The following is a 14,189-nucleotide window of genomic DNA, read 5'->3' on the forward strand; positions in this document are numbered from 1 at the left end:
TATACTTCTCTGGAAAGCTGTAAAGAACTACAGAATCAATGGGATGGGCATTTAAAATGAAGCTTCAGAAAATTTCTGACAAAGTAGCATTATCTTTTTGTAAATGTATAAGTTCTAAAAATAAGATTATTTTTGATCCATGAAGTTTACAAAATCATAAGTTAATGCTTAGAAAACTCACATAGGACGTTAAACTAAGAATGTGTAGGTAAGTAGAAGGGTGTAATTCAAGGCAGTAAAAGGAGGTGACCAGTGTATAAAGAGAATATCTCCCAGTTTTGCACAGTTGTTTCTTGCTGAATTAGCAGACCCACAACTATCATCTCCTGTGACTTCCTGATTGGTCTCTAGGTATGTCAACTCTTGGAAAGGCTGATAGTCTGCAATCTCAGAGCTAAAGTGGGTCTTGTATGTAATTGAAACATTTAAGGATGTCTTAAATGGCTGCCTCTGAGCCTACAGGGAAAGCATACCAAATATAGGGATGTTGTGGCATAGCCCCAGTGGTCTGGTTAATAAAACAAAGGACATTGTAGAAAGTTAGTTATCAGAGACCTCGAAAGCTTTGTACAACACTGCATTACATACAACAACCATTTTAACTTTAAAACTGCAGGATTAACAACCCTGGAAGGTTTAAGAAACTAAAAACACCCCTGAGGTAACAAGCAGAAATTCACAAGGGCCTCTTTGGGTGCCCTATTGATTCTGCTAATTCAACAAGGGATAATTGCAGAAAGTTACTAGAGACATTTAAAACTCCCTAAAGCACAAGGTTTCTATCAAATACTGGCCTATGGGCAAAGGGTCTACAAAAGGCTCTTCCAGCTTGCACAGCAAAGTGAGCACTGTAGTTTTAACCCTTAAAGTGCTCTGTGCACTTTGATTCCCCCAAAGGGAAAAAAATAATTGTACTTTTATACCAAGGAATATTTGCCTCTAACAAATCTGTAAAGGGGCAATATTGTTTTCCCTGTACTAATTCAAATAAGAGACAGTCTGCCACTCAGTGATTCTTTGAAACATACACAACTGTAATCTTATCAGTGTTTTCTGAAAATTAAAATTGAGTAGAGGTATTTGCCTATTTTTTAATTACATGGGCTTGCAGTTCAAAGACATTTTTAGTATATAAGAAGGTCTTATTTCTTTTCCTTTCTGAGTTTGCAAAGTATCTTTGTCAATGTTGATTTATTAAATTTTTTTTCTTACTGATTTTTAGGGATTGGTGAAATGCTAATATTTATCCCTACTCCTGCCTTCTGAGATCTAATCAAATTGAGAATAATTGCAAAAAATGAGATGACAATTAAAATACCCCTCCTAAAATTGTTAATATAGTAGTAGAAGAAATGTGGATTTCAAGAACAAAGTGAGAATTCCTAATGCATCCTGCTTTCCCAGCTAGTCTTTGGGCCCTGTTTGTTAGGAGTGTGTGATGTTTTGAACAGTAAGCTACCTTTTCAACTACATGGAGAATAGTGACCTTTAATATACCCCAGCACATGGCAAGCTAGGGCTGAAGGAGTCTTGACCTTTTTTGAATTAATGTGGGCTTCATGCATGAGAGCAGGAATGGTGGGAGAGAATGCACATCACTGGTGGAAAAACCAATGACAGAGGGAGTGAGAAAAGGGACAGAAAGCTGAGGCTGAGAATGTGGGTCATCTGTGAGCTGTACCTTTTGCCTCAGTACAGCAAGTAGTAAAGTCACTCTTCTTCTCACGGGGAGGAGAGAGTAAGAATGGACAGAATCGTGGAAGTTTCCTCCCCATTACCTCCCTGGCTAGATGCAAGTGTTGGCAAAGGTTCCTATTTCATGGGGCAAGACAGGAATGTGGAAAAATGTTTCTCCGAGTTCTTCTAAATCTAGCCTTGCCTGTAATGAATGAGGTATTTTAAATTGGGAAGAGCTGAGGACTGTGCCTTTAGCTTAGCATGAAACCTGGCTCCTAGTGCCCTTCACATATAATTCAAATAGTACAATAGTTAAAAAGAAAATCTTTTAGGAAAAATAAGTCTTAAGCTTTGTATACATGCCAGTTTAAATTATGGGGTATTACCAGTCTTTATTTGTCACACCAACCGTTTTTTCCAGATCTTGACAAGTATATTTTAGGGCAAGCCCCTTAATGTTAGGTATGACTTTATAAGGACAAAAGAAAAATGAATAAAATTTAGCTTAAGGTATATAATATAATAACAACACACAAACTTGAAAATTACCTCAGGATAGGTACCAGTTATTGTAAGTTAAAGCTAACTTTATGTAACTATATGCAAATACATTCATCTATATAAGTTACTTGAGGAGACCCATGAGAAAATCTTGGAGACATCATTGAGTCTTATTGTATGGCTTAGTGAGGGACATTAGCAAAAAAGTCTTAAAGTTTGAACATCTAAGTATTTTCTGTATTTTCAGAGACATATGGTCTATGGAATTATATTACCTTCTATGAGAGCTTTCAATCCCTAGTTGAGAAGGGAATGGTATTGTCTCACTTCAGTTTCTTATTTGCTGTCAATCAGTATATTAAATCAGCTTTTGTGACTAATTTACGCTACAAAATGCTCAGCAACCAGTAACACCAAAGAAGTTGATGAAAATTGCTGTGCAACATTGCCTAGGTCAGCAACAACTCTTGGTGTTCTCTTATTTTTGCATGAACTAAACCTTTGTGTACACACTGTTCTGTACACCTGCATGTGGTACTTGAATTCTAGACAGAAAGAACTTAATTGGCCTCTTTTCTATCATAATTATATATATATATATAAATTGTAAAGAATTTTGAATTTTTTTTCTAAATAGGGAAAACAAACTGTAAAAAAGAGGTTGGTCTTTCTTGGGATTGAATTTAATGCATATGGAATAACATGATCTTTCCATAGTTTTGTTTCTCCTCCTTTACCTATTATTAAATTTTGCTTAATGTTCTAGGGTTATCCAGGATATCTCTGTTAAAAGTTAGTGTTTTCATGCTATCTTCTACTTTGGTTTGTATTTTGCCTTCATTTTGATCCCATCATCTTGGTTTACATACTCCCTTGTTTAAAGTGATATGTAAAATAAGATACATGACTAACAAAGATTGAGAATTCTGTCCCTAATATAGTTATCCAACCAGAATAATATTATCTATTTCAACCCAATGCTATCATTATTCAAGGAAAATTCACTTAATGCCACAAATTATTTCAAATGTTCTATAGTATATATGTATATATATAGGTATGTGTATCTGTACATATACAACATGCATATGTATGTATGTGTATATCTATATACACACACACAGATTGACATAATGTGTTTAGAACACTTATCCATTTACAATTTCTCTCACCATACCAGTGACATGATTAGAAATATTTTTTTCGTGAAATAATTCACGTCAGCTCTGAAAACCCTAATTGGGTACTAGCAGTAGATGACATATTTTGGAAAATTTCCGAAAGGCAGAGAAGATAAGGCTGTATTGATGGCTGTATGAGGGCAGAGGAAAGCACAGATTAAACATCCAGGTGAGAAGGCTGCAAGCAGAGGTAAGCCATGGCTTCTGAAAATGCACCCAGTTCAGAGTAAGCAAGTGCTACCAGAGTCATAGTGGGTTGTGTGGAGGGCAGCAATCAGAAAAGGTAATTGGACAGCTGTCCTGGGTACACGGGGAATGCTGGGAAGGTAAATCCTTCTAGTTTCCCTCTCCATTATCCACGTTTACAGAGCTCTGGGTGCAGCACTTGTTCTGACATGAATAAGACAGAAGAAAGCTGCTTTTTTAAAGAGAATGGTGGACATGTGATATGGATGTTAAGGCTGGAGGAAGAAGAGTAGCAGTATTCAAGACAGAAAGACAGGAGAAGAATCAAAATGGCGGAGTAGGAGGACGTACGCTCACTCCCTCTTGCAAGAGCACCAGAATTACAACTAACTGCTGAACAACCATCGACAGAAAGACACTGGAACTCACCAAAAAAACCACCCGACATCCAGAGACAAAGGAGAAGCCGCAATGAGATGGTAGGAGGGGCACAATCGCGTTAAAATCAAATCCCATAAATGCTGGGTGGGTGACTCACAAGCTGGAGAACAGTTATACCGCAGAAGTCCTGAGAGTTCTGAGTCCCACATCAGGCTTCCTAACCTGGCGGTCCAGCAACAGGAGAAGGAATCCCCAGAGAATCAGACTTTGAAAGCCAGCGAGATTTGACTGCAAGACCTCCACAGGACTGGGGGAAATGGAGACTCCACTCTTGGAGGGCACACAAAAAAGTGTGCTCACTAGGACCCAGGGGGAAGGAGCAGTGACCCCATAAGAGACTGAACCAGACCTACCTGCTGGTGTTGGAGGGTTGCCTGCAGAGGTGGGGGGCAGCTGTGGCTCACCAAGGAGACAGGGGCACTGGCAGCAGGGGTTCTGAGAAGTGCTCATTGGCATGAGCCCTTCCAGAGTCCACCATTAGCTCCACCAAAGAGCCTGTAAGCTCCAGGGCTGGGTTGCCTCAGGCCAAACGACCACAGGGTGGGAACAGAGCCCCACCCATTGGGAGACAAGCAGATTAAAGTGTCACTGAGTTCCACCCACCAAATCAGATTAAAGTTTTACTGAGCTCCACCCACCCAGCCCAACCCACCATCATTCTCTCCCATAAGGAAGCACCCATGAGCCTCCTAGACAGCTCCCTCCACAAGAGGGCAGACAGCAGAATCAAGCAGTATCAGCATTATTTCATCTTGTGGAACTGAAAATCACAGCCACAGAAAGACACAGAAAATGAAAAGGCAAAAGACTTTGTACCAGATGAAGGGACAAGATAAAACACCAGAAAAACAACTAAATGAAGAGGAGATAGGCACTCTTCCCAAAAAAGAATTCAGAATAATGATGGTGAAGATGATCCAGGACTTTGAAAAAAGATTGGATGCAAAGATCGAAAAGTTGCAAGAAAAGTTTACCAAAGACCTAGAAGAATTAAAGAGCAAGCAAACAGAGATATGCAACACGATAACTGAAATGAAAAATACACTGGAAGGAAACAATAGAAGATTAACTGAGGCAGAAGGATGAATAAGTGACCTGGAAGACAGAATGGTGATAATCACTGATGCAGGAAAGAATAAAGAAAAAAGAATGAAAAGAACTGAAGACAGCCTAAGAGACCTCTGGGACAATGTTAAACACACCAACATTCGCATTATAGGGATCCCAGAAGGAGATGAGAGAGAGAAAGGACCTGAGAAAATACTGGAAGAGATTCTAGTTGAAAACTTCCCTAACATGGGAAAGGAAATAGCTACCCAAGTGCAGGAAGCACAGAGAGTCCCAGGCAGGATAAACCCAAGGAGAAACATGCCAAGACATATATCAGTCAAATTGACAAAAATTAAAGACAGAGAAAAGTTATTAAAAGCAACAAGGGAAAAACCACAAATAACATACAAGGGAGCTCCCATCAGGTTAACAGGTGATTTTTCAGCAGAAACTCTACAAGACAGAAGGGAGTGGCATGATATATTTAAAGTGGTGACTGAGAAGAACCTAAAACCAAGAATACTCTACCCAGCAAGGATCTCATTCAGATTCGACAGAGAAATCAAAAGCTTTACAGACAAGCAACAGCTAAGAGAATTCAGCACTACCTAACCAGCCTTCCAACAAATGCTAAAGGAACTTCTCTAAGCAGGAAACATAAGAGAAGAAAAGGACCTACAAAAACAACAACAAAACAATTAAGAAAATGGTAATAGGAACATACATATCAATAATTACCTTGAATGTAAATGGACTAAATGCACCAACCAAAAGACACAGGGTGGCTGAATGGATACAAAAACAAGACCCATATATATGCTGTCTACAAGAGACCCACTTCAGACCTAGGGACACATACAGATGGAAAGTGAGGGGATGGAAAAAGATATTCCATGCAAATGGAAATCAAAAGAAAGCTGGAGTAGCGATACTCATATCAGATAAAATAGATTTTAAAATAAAAAATGTTACAAGAGACAAGAAAGGACACTACATGAAGATCAAGGGATCAATCCAAGAAGAAGAGATAACGATTATAAATATATGTGCACCCAATATAGGAGCACCTCAATACATAAGGCAAATGCTAACAACTATGAAAGAGGAAATCGACAGTAACAGAATCATAGTGGGGGACTTTAACACCACTTACACCAATGGATAGATCATCCAGACAGAAAATTAATAAGGAAACACAAGCTTTAAATGACACAATAAATCAGCTTGATTTAATAGATATTTATAGGACATTACATCCAAAAACAGCAGATTATACATTCTTCTCAAGTGCACATGGGACATTCTCCAGGATAGATCACATTTTGGGTCATAAATCAAACCTTGGTAAATTCAAGAAAATTGAAATTGTATCAAGCATCTTTTCTGACCACAATGCTATGAGATTAGAAATCAATTACAGGAAAAAACCTGTAAAAAACAGAAACACATGGAGGCTAAACAATACACTACTAAATAACCAAGAGATCACTGAAGAAATCAAAGAGGAAATCAAAAACTACCTAGAGACAAATGACAATGAAAACACAATGATCCAAAACCTATGGGATGCAGCAAAGGCAGTTCTAAGAGGGAAGTTTATAGCGATACAATCCTACCTCAAGAAACAAGAAAAATCCCAAATAAACAATCTAATCTTACACCTAAAGAAACTAGAGAAAGAAGAGCAAACAAAACCCCAAGTTAGTAGATGGAGAGAAATCATAAAGAACAGAGCAGAAATAAATGAAATAGAGACAAAGAAAACCATAGCAAAAATCAATAAAACTAAAAGCTGGTTCTTTGAGAAGATAAATAAAATTGATAAACCTCTATCAAGACTCATCAAGAAAAAGAGGGAGAGGACTCAAATCAATAAAATTAGAAATGAAACAGAAGTTACAACAGGTACTGCAGAAATAAAAAGCACCATAAGAGATTACTGCAAGCAAGTATATGCCAATAAAATGGACAACCTGGATGAAATGGACAGATTCTTAGAAAAGTATAAGCTTCCAAGACTGAATCAGGAAGAAATAGAAAATATGAAAAGACCAATCACAAGTAATGAAATTGAAAATGTGATTAAAAATCTTCCAACAAACAAAAGTCCAGGACCAGATGGATTCACAGGTGAATTTTATCAAACATTTAGAGAAGAGCTAACACCCATCCTTCTCAAACTCTTCCAAAAAATTGCAGAGGAAGGAACACTCCCAAACTCATTTTATGAAGCCACCATAACCCTGATACCAAAACCAGACAAAGATACTACAAAAAAAGAAAATTACAGACCAATATCACTGATGAATTTAGATACAAAAATCCTCAACAAAATACTAGCCAACAGAATCCAACAACACATTAAAAGGATCATCCACCATGATCAAGTGGGGTTTATCCCTGGAATGCAAGGATTCTTCAATATATGCAAATCAATCAATGTGATACACCACATTAACAAACTGAAGGATAAAAACCACATGATCATCTCAATAGATGCAGAAAAGGCTTTTGACAAAATTCAACACCCATTTATGATAAAAACTCTCCAGAAGGTGTGCATAGAGGGAACCTACCTCAACATAATAAAGGCCATATATGACAAACCCACAGCAAACATCATTCTCAATGGTGAAAAACTGGAAGCATTCCCTCTAAGATCAGGAACAAGACAAGGATGTCTACTCTCGCCACTACTATTCAACATAGTTTTGGAAGTCCTTGCCAGAACAATCAGAGAAGAAAAAGAAATAAAAGGAATCCAAATTGGAAAAGAAGTAAAACTGTCACTGTTCACAGATGACATGATACTATACATAGAAAATCCTAAAGATGCCACCAGAAAATTACTGAAGCTGATCAATGAGTTTGGTAAAGTTTCAGGATACAAAATTAACACACAGAAATCTCTTGCATTTCTATACACCAACAATGAAAGATCAGAAAGAGAAATTAAGGAAACAATCCCATTCACCATTGCACCAAAAAGAATAAAATACCTAGGAATAAACCTAAGCAAGGAGGTAAAAGACCTGTACTCAGAAAACTATAAGACACTAAGGAAAGAAATCAAAGGAGACACAAACAGATGGAGGGACATACCATGTTCTTGGATTGGAAGAATCAACATTGTGAAAATGACTATACTACCGAGAGCAGTTTACAGATTCAATGCAATCCCCATCAAATTACCAATGGCATTTTTCACAGAACTAGAACAAGAAATTTTACGATTTGTATGGAAACGCAAAAGTCCCCGAATAGCCAAAGCAATCTTGAGAAGGAAAGACAGAGTTGGTGGAATCAGGATTCCTGACTTCAGGCTATACTATAAGGCTACAGTGATCAAGACAGTATGGTCCTGGCACAAAAACAGAAATATAGATCAATGGAACAGGATAGAAAGCCCAGAGATAAACTATAGTCAACTAATCTATGACAAAGGAGGCAAGGATATACAGTGGAGAAAAGCCAGCCTCTTCAATAAGTGGTGCTCTGAAAACTGGACAGCTATATATAAAAGAATGAATTTAGAACACTTCCTAACACCATACACAAAAATAAACTCAAAATGGATAAAAGACCTAAATGTAAGGTCAGATACTATAAAACTCCTAGAGGAAAACAGGAAGAACACTCTTTGATGTAAATAACAGCAAGATCTTTTTTAATCCACCCCCTAGAATAATGGAAATAAAAACAAAAATAAATAAGTGGGACCTAATGAAACTTCAAAGCTTCTGCACAGCAAAGGAAACTATAAGCAAGACGAAAAAACAACCCTCAGAATGGAAAAAAATATTTGCAAATGAATCAACAGACAAAGGGTTAATCTCCAAAATATATAAACAGTTCATTCAGCTCACTATCAAAAAAACAAACAACCCAATCCAAAAATGGGCAGAAGACCTAAATAGGCATTTCTCCAAAGAAGACATACGGATGGCCAAGAAGCACATGAAAAGCTGCTCAACATCACTAATTATTAGAAAAATGCAAATCAAAACGACAATGAGGTATCACCTCACACCGGTTAGAATGGGCATCATCAGAAAATCTACAAACAGTAAATGCTGGAGAGGGTGTGGAGAAAAAGGAACGCTCTTGCGTTGCTGTTGGGAATGTAAATTGATACAGCCACTATGGAGAACAGTATGGAGGTTCCTTGAAAAACTAAAAATAGAACTACCATATGACCCAGCAATCCCACTACTGGGCATATACTCGGAGAACACCATAATTCAAAAAGACACATGCACTCCAGTGTTCATTGCAGCACTATTTACAATAGCCAGGACATGGAAGCAACCAAAATGCCCATCAACAGATGAATGGATAAAGAAGATGTGGTACATATATACAATGGAATATTACTCAGCTGTAAAAAGCAATGAAACTGGGACATTTGTAGAGACATGGGTGGACCTCAAGACTGTCATACAGAGTGAAGTGAGTCAGAAAGAGAAAAACAAATATTGTATATTAACACATATATGTTGACTATAGAAAAATGGTACAAATCAACCGGTCTGCAAGGCAGAAATAGAGACACAGATGTAGAGAACAAACATATGGACACCAAAGGGGAAAGCGGAGAGGGTTGGAGGGGGGAACGAATTGGGAGACTGGGATACCAAATTGTACACTCTAAATATATGCAGTTTATTGTAAAAAATAAACAAATTAAAAGTTAAAAAAAAAAAAGACAGAAAGACAAATCAATAAGGGCAGCTTCACAGCTCCACTGAGAGGTAAAGCACAGCAAAGTGAATTTCCTTAGAGTGAAGTCCTTCTGAACTTTGGGAATTACAGGAGCCCTGAGCTCAGGGCCTGCCTTCTCTCAGCCTTTGCTCCGTCCATAAAGGGAAGCCCTAGCTATGGTAGAAATCACTTTTATATAATGGGCTTCTTTTATTCCTTCTGTTTGATTGAAAGGTAGTTTGAGTAAAGAGTTGAAAGAACTAGATCTAAGAAAATAAAACAATTGACTGGAGGAAATACAGAAAATGAATGAAAATAAAAGAACATATTACAGGACTTCCCTGGTAGTGCAGTGGTTAATAATCCACCTGCCAATGCAGAGCACACGGGTTCAATACCTGCTCCAGGAAGATCCCACATGCCACTGAGCAACTAAGCCCATGCACCACAACTACTGAGCCTGTGCTCTAAGACCATGAGCCACAGCTATTGAGCCCGTGTGCCACAGCTACTGAAGCCTGTGCGTCTAGAGCCCATGCTGCACAAGAGAAGCCACCAAAATGAGAAGCCCGCGTGCAGCAATGAAGACCCAATGCAGCCAGTAAATAAATAAACGGTTAAGTAAGTAAATAAATTTATATTTAAAAAAAGAACATATTACAAATTATAATGAATATTCTTAGGGATAGTTAAGAGAATATTATATCCATAATATAAGACCAGGCTACTATGAATAAGGAGCAAGTGTAGAACAAGAAGAAACAATTCTTGCTAATTAAAAATATGATTGCCAAAGCGAGTAAACAGTAAATACAAAGTCTGGTTGATATAATAGAAACTGAGGTCTATTGTAGAATACATGAAGAAAGGAATCAGTGAATACACGAAGAAAAATCCACAATTAGATACATTATCCTGAAATTTTTGACCTTCAAGTGTAAATAGATATTCCAAAATCTTCTAGAGAAGAAAATCAGATACCTAGCAAGACAAGATTTTTCACACTGGCCTCAGACTTATAAGAGTGATACTAAATGCTAGAAATTAATGAAGCAAGGCAAGTACTCAGAGTTTGAATCTGGAAACTGTAAACCATTTATGAGGCCAAAAATTAGTATATGTATTTTTTAATTAGGCAAGGACAGAACATTTCGTCCTGTAAAACATTACTTAAGATTCTGGTCAAGCAAAACAAAAATAAGAGAAACCCAACAAAAAAGGAAAATATCAGATCCAAAGCAATAGAGGTAACCCAGAATTTTATTTGAAAAAAATTCCAGAAAGGCAGGTGTGTAACTGACAGATTTTTATCTGTCCAATTTAGACCAGGAAGTAGAAAGAGCTTTTTAAAGGATACTGTTTTAGACCTAGGTTTGGGGGGAGTTCTAAGGGGATGGAAATCAAGAGACTTAGAAGCCCTTCATAAGAAGATGAAGCTGGGGTTCTTTTCTGTTCAGAGAACATGAAAAAGTAATTCGATCTTGCAGGAAAAGAAAAATAAGAACATCATGATTCAAAGATGAAGCAAACTAAAATGTGACATAAGGAAATGTAAGGAAAAGGGCTTGAAAGATTCTATGTTAACTGGCATCGATTTATAAACCTTGAATTATGTCTGTTTCTGAGCCCATTCACTCTAATTGACTCTTTAGTGACCAATATTTATATCACCAGATGTTAATAACTCATGATTTTCAATGTTTTCAAATTACTTTAGAAAAATTCCAGAAGATTTAATGTACCTGTTTTAAACTTTGGCAAGATAAAAGAGCTCATAGAAATTGAGAGTGAGGGAAGAAGTGAAAGCAGAAAAAATATAAAAATCTGGAGGTAGATGAGTGAAAGGAGAATTAAAGTTGTCTAAGGGGGTAATAATTACATTTTACAGCTAGAAATCAAAATCTCAAGAATAGTAAAGGAAGTAGAGAGTGGGGTGAAAATAAATATTTTACTCTCTTAAAAAATATATATTTATATCTGTTATGATGTATAAATATGGGTTGTAAAAAGATATGAAGGAGTCCCAATAGGTCTGTTACAAGTCCTGTATCAAGGATGTTTTCAAATCTGAATAACAGTACACTGACTCCTAAGGGCTTAAACCATAACAAATTATCTTGAATAACAAAGTCTATAAGGGAGGGTGGCTATTAGGAAAGGCACCTTAATGTAGCTGATGGGCTGCTTCAGGTTGTTTTAGCATCAGTGATATCATGGTTGTTATGCTTTCTTTACATTCACTCATGGTAACGTTCTCAGTAGTTTGGATTTGGCCTCAGGACTCATACAGTTACAAACTGGCTGTAGGAGTTCTAGACGTCCTATCCAAAATGGTAGTGACATAAGAAAAAGATAATAATTCTTATTGTCATAATTCCTTTTCAGGAGTGAGAAAATCTTTCCCAGAAGTTTCCCCTTTATCTCACTAGCCAGAATTTGGTCACATAACCTTCTCTGTACTAATCAATAGCAAGGACAATATTAATGTGATTTATTTAGCACAATTATGAGCTGCAATAGGAGCTAAAAAAAAAATCTGTTTCCCCTTGATTCATATAAACATAGAGTGGCTCCTTTCATAGAACCATTATCTGGTAGGAATAAAAACAAGTAAATGGATGCTGGGTAGGCAGACAACTGTGTCCACAAGAGGGCTCCAGCAGAATTATTGATGCAGTGGAGACTGGTGGTGAGCAAACCTTAGCTTTAATTCATACTCCCAAATCACCTCCTAATCCTCACCTGAAATTCCTCACCTGAGAGATTAGAATGATGACCTCGGTCAACAGTTCTAATGAATCAGAATCACCTAGAAGATCCATTAATAATACAAATTACTAGGCACCACCCTTAGATTTTCTGATTCAGTAAATCTAGATGTTGCTAAAAAATTTGCATTTCTAACAATTTCTCAGGTGACGCTGATGCTGCAGGTCTGAGAACTGTACATTGAGAACCACTGAGCTAGGTGATGATTTTCATGGAGGCTCTTATTGGTATCCCTGGTGCCTGACATAGTGACTAAAAACAGTAAGTATAAAAATAAATTTTTTAAGTATTAAATACATTTACTCTAACATTCAATAAGTCGTAGCTTTTCTCTAGGTCTAGATTTATCACAAAAGTCCATTCTTCATTCCAGTTAAGAATTTGTTGCCGACACCCCCTGAATGCACATATATTAGAAAATAATTTAATGTTAATTAATTCCTTGGTTTGATATCTCTGTTCATCTGCCTGCATGCATTATGCAAGTGTATTACACCAATATGTCTGATTTGTTTTCTAATGTTTTGGAAATCAAGTATTTGATACTAACAAAAGTCTATACCTGAGCTATTCCAATGCTCTTTTGTGGGGACCAACATGTAGCCAAAATCCCATAACTATGCCCCAGGCTTCATACTGTGGGAAATAATTTCCTAAGCCTATCTGACTACAAAACACATTTAAACATTGGCAGACTATCAAGCAAAGCTCATGAGATGTAATGTCCATTTGGATTAAAATGGACAACAAAAATGATCTCACAGATGAATTATTTGCTATAAGAAATAACTGAACCCTGATTTTATATGCTTTTTAAGAAACATTGTAAAAAACAAATTAGAACAATTAAGTCATCATCATTATGAATAAAAAAGGACAAAATAAAGTGAAATAATTCACTATGTATGTTGATATGAAACATAACACAGGGAACATTTTAATGAGACCAGTGTTTTTTGAATCATCACTTCCTTTTATACTGAATATTATGAATACTTTGACTAAGATTTTATGCTGGGTAGAATTTTGAGTATTTTGGTATGATTTCTTTTGATTTTTGTTGCATTAAACAGAAATTATTGTTTATAATAATACAATGAACTGAATTTCAGCAAAGACTCTTGAACTAAGATATTCCAAAAACTATTTATTGCTTTCTATTAGATCACTCATCTTCTAATATTTTAAAAACCAAAAACTTCAATTTTTAATCTTCCCTTCGATTTACTCTGACTAATCCCCAAAAAACGTTTTTTATTTGAAACTTCTTTCAACAGTAGGTATATGTCTTTTAAAAATATTAGAATTTGAATAATATTGAATAGCAAACATGTTGAAATTATAATCTATCTATCTATATATGTCTTAAGACATACTAAAGACATATATGTATATAGATTATATGAAGACATACTAAAGATAGATAGATAGGGATAGATAGGTAGATAGATGATAGATAGTTGATAGATAGATGATAGATAGATAGATAGATAGATAGATAGATAGATAGATAGATAGATAGGTGACATGTTAACCAAGTCAAGTTAGAACAACCTTGTGATGGGAGCTTGGGAGTTTGAAAGAACTTTTATCTGGGAATTAACAATCTGCTTGAAAAATCTGCAGCCAGGTTGTACTTGAAAAGCACCCATTCTCTAATGTTATTCCTTTCTTCTTCCTCTG

Source organism: Hippopotamus amphibius, chromosome 2 (assembly GCF_030028045.1).
Source record: "Hippopotamus amphibius kiboko isolate mHipAmp2 chromosome 2, mHipAmp2.hap2, whole genome shotgun sequence".
Lineage (NCBI taxonomy): Eukaryota > Metazoa > Chordata > Mammalia > Artiodactyla > Hippopotamidae > Hippopotamus > Hippopotamus amphibius.